General features: G+C 39.2%; 1 pseudogene; it reads right to left on the bottom strand.

Moving 5' to 3' along the window:
* Positions 1 to 200: 200 nt before the first annotated feature.
* Positions 201 to 8,195, bottom strand: part of LOC114025837 — a 102,178-nt pseudogene continuing 94,183 nt past the window's right edge.

Genomic DNA, 8,195 nt, shown 5'->3' with positions numbered 1-8,195 from the left:
TGGGGGACTTCTTCCTTTCTTTTAAATTTGAGCTCTGCTCCTGGGATTGAAGGGGCACTGTCTCAGGCTTCTTGTGCCAGTGGCTGAGACCCATGGGGTCCCTTATGTTTGGTGCTGTACTGAGGGGGTGGGGTGGGGAATGGTTGGCACTTCTGGGGGCCATAGTGGTCTGGCAGCTTACCTGGTGCTGAGTTGGGGTCCTAGTGGTGGTGTCTGGTATGTGCTGAGGCTGCTGTGATGTTTCTGCATTTCCCCAGGGCAACACTGAAGCATGTAGTGTTCTGTCCTCTGGAGGCTGCCTGTTTGCCTGGGGCTACACTGAAGCATGTAGTGATTCTTGTAGCTGTAGTCTGTTGGTTCCCCTCGCTATACTGAGGCACACTGGGGGTTCTGGTGTTGGTGTTTGCCTGCTCCATCACAGTGGGGTTCAGAACGTCCCACTCGTTTGCTGAGTTGGGGCTTGCCGCTGGCTTGCTGGGATGCTTCCGGTCCTTGACTGCACTCTCCTTTTAATGGAGTGAGACAGACCTTTCTTGCTGACCTTCCAACTTTCTTGGGCTAAAATATTGTTTCACCCTGCCTTTTTGCTGGTTCCGCTTTTCCAGGCTTTGTTCTGGGGTGTTATTTTATGATAATTTGGAGATGAATATGGGAGTAGTATAGCAATTTACTGCTTACTCCACCATCTTGGCTCCCGGAAGTCGTATCATCCTAGGCATCATTCTTAAGGCTGAATTCTCCCTCTTTACTCCCACCCCATACTCAATCAGTGGCCTGTGCTTATTTATTCTACCTCCTCACCAATTCTTATATCAATCCTCATATCATAACCACCCTAGTTCAGGTCTATATCAACCTCTCATCTGGACTATTGCAATAGTTTCCTAATTTTTTCCTGCATCCAATATTTCCCTTCACTTATATCTACCTTCTACACAGCTACAAAAATTCTATTTCTAAACTGCTGGTCTAACTATAACATTCTCCTGCTCAAGAACCTTCAATAGTTTCTCATTGCCTCTAGAAATACAAACTCTTTTGGCATTTAAAGCCATTTCTAAGTTGGTCTTAATCTTCCTTTCAACGCAAATTATAAATCATTCTCTCTGTCCTACCCACCCCTTCACTATATGCTCCAGTCCAATTGGCCTATTTGCTATTCCTTGTATATGACATTCCATTTCCATTTCTACCTATGTGTCTTTGTCCAAGGTGTAACCCATACCTACAATTTTCTCCTTCCTCACCTCTACCTCTTGGAACTCCTACCTCCTTTAAAGGCTCAGTTCAAGTGTAACCTCCTTTAAGAGACCTTTTCTGATCCACACCATTGATAGCACCTCCCCTCATCTCATTGTATTGATTATTTTATCTATCCTGAACGAAGCTATGAACATATTGTGTTTTCTCTAACACTTATGAAAATGGAGCTGGGAAGAACAGCTACACCTAACCAAATCTGTACTAGAGACAATGAATATTTTAAGACCTTAAAGGAGTTAAGAGCCCATGGGGATGGAAAAGATCAAACATGTTGCTCCTCTACCTCCAAAAATAGACAACATCAAGGTCGACCAAAAAGATTTCTACTCATATGATTGCTTTTTAGTCTCTAAAATCATTATGAGAGTAGTCCATGAAAGCATTAATAGGGATCATTGATGAAAAGATGAAAAGGGACTAGCAGAACTTCACAGATAATTTTCAACATCAGACAATATCTTCACCATCATCAAGCTCACTGAACAGGGTAAGCTCCTACTTTGTCTATTATTTATTGAACTTTAACAAACATTTGACTTAATAGAATATAAAGTAACCTTGAAAGTTCTTCACAAACAATGTATATACACATATGTTGAAATTATGTAAGAAAGACCTTGACAAATATGAATATGGAGATAACATTGTTCTCTATTCGCAAAGTACTGACATCAAGCAAGTAAAATATAGATATTTACTCACCTGTGATACTAATGATGTCCTTCATAGAGTACAAACAAGAGTTGTATATTTTATTGATGGCTATATTCTCCAAATGTTTCTATTTACAAATATTTCAATCCTACAAAGTCTCTTCATTTAAATCCACCTTTGGCTTTGGTATCACTTTCATTATCCACACTGGAAAACAAATCAAATTGCTCAGTGGAACAAGCAGCCACATGAGAAGTTTATCAATACACATATAGAATCATAGGCATTGCATATGGGCAATGTGCTGGGGTCAGGGCTGAATAGTAGTAAGGAAAAGGGGTAGATTGCAATAGGAAAATTATACAGTGGTTTCATTACCACCAAACTATTCCTTGATCATATGATATGATCATAAATATATAAAAATATATACAAACTAAATCCAATCTAGGAGACAGGGCATTAGCTGCTTGGGGAAGGGGTCAGGAATCAGGGAGAATCAGGAGGGGTTAATAGAAAGTGGTATTTAAAATTAGTCTTAGAGGAAAATTAGAGATTTTAAGAGATGAAGCCGAGGAGTTAAGTACATTCTATGCATGGATGATAATAGAGGCACAGAGGTAGAAGATGGAATATTGTATGTGAGAAACAAGAGACAGCTGAGTGGCTCAGTGGATAGACAGTTGGACTTGGAGTCAGGAAGACCTGAGTTCAAATCTAGCTTTAGAAACTTACTAGCTGTATGAATCTGGGCAAGTCATTCAACCTCTGTTTGCCTTAGAAGGAAATGGCAAACTACTTCAATATCTTTGCCAAGAGAACTCAATGAACAATATTGGTGTGCATTGGTCCATGAGGTCACAAAGAATAGGACACAACCAACCAACTGAACAACAATGACAAGGTGAGGAAGAGCAAAAAAACAAGTTTAGCTAAACCATAGAATTCAGGAATGGAAAAAAAAAGTATAACAAAGCTAGAAAGATACCTGGGGGCCATCTTGAAAGGCTTTAGAGTTAGGCTCTTTCTAAATAGAGATTGTTTCATTCTTCATATTTATTTCACTAGCATCTAGCATTGTGCCTGGTGCATAGCAAGTTCTTAATAAACACTTGATTATTGATTAATTCATTGATGCCCAATGAGCATGAGCTATACTATCTATTGGAGTAAAAGATATCATACCACCAGGAGAAATCACTAGAACTGTGCAGCAATTAAAAGGACTAAGAAGCTTCAAACAATTCCCTGACTTATTAGGAAATTCAGACTTGTGTACTGCATGGACTGTACAGATATGAGGTGAATATGAAATATCTATTGAGAAATCCTACAAAGTTGTCTTTACCTCCTGAAAGAGTATGATAGATGATGTATTATTGTTTCATGTTTTAAATATGTGTTATATGTACTTATAAATCTTTTGTGTTTTATATATTTCTTTCCCCACCCCCCAAATTTCAGACTCTTCTCTTGTAAGATATGAAGATTAGACTAGATTTTTAAGGTCTTTTATAGCTCTGGAACAGTTATTAACCTTTTAGAGAGGCTATGGATCCCTTTAGCAATCTGTTGAAGTCCATGAATCCTTCCTCAGAATGATATTTTTAAATGTGTAATCAGTGGAAAATGTGCATAGTGTTTCCACTGATGCCTCTCCATAAGGAGGATGCTGGGGCACCTGCTTCCAGGACACTTATGATGACATGGAATGGAAGTGACTTGACAAGACTATGGAGCATGTGTGGACATTCTGCAGTTGGTTCCAATGGACTAACCATGTGATTAAGAGAAAATTCTTTGATTGGCTGCAAAGGCATTAAAAAAGGCCTATGCACTTCGGCTTAGAGAAGACCCTTTTGGCTATTATTTTCTTCTGCTGCTCCCACTTGGTGGTGCTCTTTCTTGTGGACTAACTCTTTCACTGATGATGTCTGGTGAAAGGAAATGCTGTAAGGGCAGAGGCCTTGGTCCTTTTCTTTTCTGAGATTGGCATATGGCCCCATAAAAACAAGGCTTCTTCTTTCTTTGGTGTTTTTTCTTTCATATGAGAGGAAGGAGACTAATCTGGATGCTCAAATCTTCTGAGTTTCAAAATGCCAAGCCTCCAGGAATCCAAGAATCTGAAAGTCCAGGAGTTAGAGTACAGCATGGGTTTTGTAGACAGCCAAGAATCAATGCCCTGAGGAATAAGGCATGACCTTCATGACTCCTCCCCAGTGGTAGCTGAGACAATGATTCACCTAGCAACAATGGTACCATTGGATTTTAACTTAATTTAATCAGTTCTATGTAGGAATTGAGCTAAATCGAGCCTGCGTCCCCCAGAGATGGAGGAGGAATAGGGGAGAGCATGTCACCAAAGTATTAGGAAAATATTTGTATGTTTCTTCTTGCTATAATTTCAAAGTAAATATCCCTTTGTAAAAGCTAATTGATGTGAAGTGGTTAAAGGTAAGGGTTGAAGTCACTGGGCCCTAACAACAGCAGGGGAACACAGTTGGGGCTCAAGCAAATGGCAGAAAATAAACACCCCACACACCCTTCAGAGTATCACAGAATCCTGAGGGGCAGATGTCAAAATTTGACTTTGAGAGAGAGAGCCCCAGAATATTTGCTTTAAAAAATATATTTTAAAAAAATCAGACTCAGGGCAGCTGGTGGCACAGTGGATAGAGCACCAGCCCTGAAGTCAGGAGGACCTGAGTTTAAATCCAGTCTCAGATCAGATACTTGACACTTACTACCTGTGTGACCCTGGGCAAGTCACTTAACCCTAATCGCCTTGCAAAAAAAAAAAAATCAGACTTTAAACCAAGATAGTAGAAAGAAAGCAGGGACTCACCTGAGCTCTCCCCCAAATCCCTTCAAATACCTCTAAAAAGTGACTCTGAACAAATTCTAGAGTGGCAGAACCCACAAAGAGATAGAGTGAGGCAGCATTTCCAGCCCAAGACAACCTGGAAGGTTGACAGGAAAAGTCTGTGGCACCAGTCTGAGAGAGGAGCTTCCAGGGCAGAGCACTGACCTGGCCTAAGCAAAGCCAGGCCTGGTTCACCAGCAGCAATGGCAGTTTCCAGTCTTCTCAACCCACAGAAACCAGAGACAACTTAGAAGGTCATCAGGAGGTGTCTGTCAGAACTGGGTGAAAGAGAAGCATAGTCTAGCACGGGCTTCACAATGTGCCAATTCAGCCAGAGTACCAGCAAACCAGGAACAGGCCTTGGGAATGACTGAATCAGCAGCAGCAGCAGCTGCTCCTGGAGCTATTAGCCTATAGACTGAATATTTGAAAGTAATCTATTTTGAATTTCAGGAGCCAAGATGGAGGAGAAAGCAGTAAGTAAGTCACTCTCATTCTTTCTTATTGACCTTGAAAAACCCAGAGAATACTGCCCCAGGAAAAATCCCGAAATAGTAGAGTCAGCAGAAAGACTAGATACAGCAGTTTTTTTAGCTCATGAGGCTAGGGGGATTAACCAGAAAGGTCCCACCTGATGTGGCTTAAGAGAGGTATCCCAGGTACAGGAAGGGAGGTGTCCCAATAAGTCAGTGGCAAGCCCCACTTCAGCAAAACAGTAACCAGGCCCCTAGCCCCCAGCACAAGAAGCCTGGGAGAGTGTCCCCTGTGCCCCAGAAGCTAAGATCAACTTTAAAAGCCAGAAAAAAAGACAAACAACATGAGCAAAAAGCAACATAGAAAAACGATGACCACAGAGAAGTATCTTGGTGACAGGGTAAGATCAAAACACAAATTAAGGAGAGGACAACATTGTCAATATACCCACATCTGAAAACTCAGAAGAGAATATGAACTTAGAAGAGATCAAGAAGGATTTTAAAAATCAAATAAAACAGGTAAAAGAAAAATTGGGAAAAGAAATGAGAGGTATACAAAAGAGAGCCAGTAGCTTGGAAAAGGAAGGACAAAAATTTACTGTAAAAAACAAGTCCTTAAAAAGTAGAATTGGCCAAATGGAAAAGGAGGTCCAAAAGCTAACTGAAGAAAACAATTCATTAAAAATTACAATTGGGCAATTGGAAGCTAATGACTGTATGAGACATCAAGAATCGGTCAAACAAAATCAAAAGAATGAAAATAAAAAAGAAGAAAATGTAAAATACCTCCTCGCAAAAACAACTGATCTGGAAAACAGATCCAGGAGAGATAACTTAAGAATTATTGGTCTACCTGAAAGCCATGATGGAAAAAAAAAAAAGAGCCTGGACAGCATCTTTCAGGAGATCATCAACCAGAGGGTAAAATAGTCATCGAAAGAATCCATCAATCACCTCCTAAAAGAGATCCCAAATTGAAAACACCAAGGAATATTGTAGTCAATTTCCAGAATTATCAGGTCAAGGAGAAAACCCTGCAAGCAGCCAGAAAAAAAAATTATAATATAGTGGAACCACAGTCAGGATTACAAAGGACCTTGCAGCTTCTACATTAAAATTACAGAATATGATATTCTGTAAGGCAAAGGATCTTGGATTACAACCAAGGATCAGTTACCTAGCAAAACTGAGCATAATCTTTCAGGGGAGGAGTGAAAAATGGGACTTCCAGATTTTCCTGATGAAAAGACCAGAGCTCAATGGAAAATTTGATTTTCCAATACAAGAATCAAGAGAGGCATAAAAAGATAAACAGGAAAGGGGGGAAACATGTTATCCAACAAGGGTGAACTATTTACATTTTGCATCCCTTCATGGGAAGATGTTACTTATGACTCTTGAGAACTGTATCTTTATTATGACATTTAGAAGGGATATACATAGACAGAGGGGGTGGATTTAAGTTTAAGTTTATGATGATAAAAAACCTAATGAAGTGGTGAAGAGCAACTGTAATGGGAGAAGAGGAAAGGAAGAGGCAGAAAAAGGTAAATTACATCACATGAAGAGGTACAAAGACATATTACACTAGAGGGAAAGAAGGGAGGGAGATGAATATTGTGTGAACTTCACTCTCATCAGATTTGGCTCAAGGAGGGAATAACATGCTCAGGTATAGAAATCTAATGTGCCATATAAGCAGTAGGAGAGGAAAGAAAGAAAAGGGAGGGGGGATGGAAGGGAAGGAAGAAGTAGTAATGGAAAAGGGAAAGAAAAGGAAGGGGGTTGATACAAGGGAGAGAAGATTGAAGGAGGCAGTGGTCAAAAGCAAAACTCTAGTGAAGAGGGAAAAGGAAAAAAGGAGAAAGAAAAGCATAAATGGGGGTGGGATTGAATAGGATGGAGAGAAAGACACAGATAGTAATCATACCTGTGAATGGGATGAACTCTCCCATAAAACAGAAGCAGATAGCAGAGTGGATTAAAAACCACAATCCTACAATATATTGTTTACAAAAAACACATTTGAAACAGAAGGATACACACTGGGTAAAGGTAACAGGCTGGAGTAGAATATATTATGCTTCAGCTGAAGTAAAAAAAGCAGGGGTAGCAATGTTGATCTCAGATAAAGCAAAAGCAAAAAGAGATCTTATTAAAAGAGATAAGGAAGGAAACTACATTCTGCTAAAAGGTACTATAGACAATGAAGTAATATCACTATTAAACATATGTGCACCAGATGGTATAGCATCCAGATTCTTATAGGAGAAGTTCAGGAGTTAGAGGGAGAAATGGACAGCAAAACCATACTAGTGGGGCACCTCAACCTCCCCTTCTCTGAACCAGATAAATTTAACCACAAAACAAACAAGAAAGAAGTTAAGAAGGTGAATAGAGCTTTAGAAAATTTAAATATGGTAGACCTCTGGAGAAAATTGAATGAGGATGTAAAGGAATATACTTTTTTCTCAGTGGTGCATGGCACCTACACAAAAATTGATGATGTACTAGGGCATTAAAAACCTCACAATCCAATGGAGAAAGGCAGACATATTAAATGCATCCTTTTCAGATCATGATGCAATAAAAATTATATGTAATAAAGGGCCATGGAAAGATAGACTAAAAATTAATTGAAAACTACATAATCTAATCCTAAAGAATGAATGGGTCAAGCAACAAATCATAGAAACAATCAATAACATCATCCAAGAGAATGACAATAATGAGACAATATACCAAAATTTACAGAATGCAGCAAAAAATTGTTCCTAGAGGATGTTTTATATCTCTCAATCCTTACATGAATAAAATAGAGAAAGAAGAGATCAATGATTTGGGCATGCAACTAAAAAAAAAGCTAGAAAAAGAACAAATTTAAAATTCCCAATTAAACACCAAATTAGAAATACTGAAAACAAAAGGAAACATTAATA

The sequence above is a fragment of the Vombatus ursinus genome, unplaced genomic scaffold, assembly GCF_900497805.2.
Source record: "Vombatus ursinus unplaced genomic scaffold, bare-nosed wombat genome assembly UNPS02014832.1, whole genome shotgun sequence".
In the NCBI taxonomy this organism is placed as follows: Eukaryota; Metazoa; Chordata; class Mammalia; order Diprotodontia; family Vombatidae; genus Vombatus; species Vombatus ursinus.
Note: the sequence above shows the minus strand (reverse complement) of the source record. Positions and strands in the feature narration are given on the sequence as shown.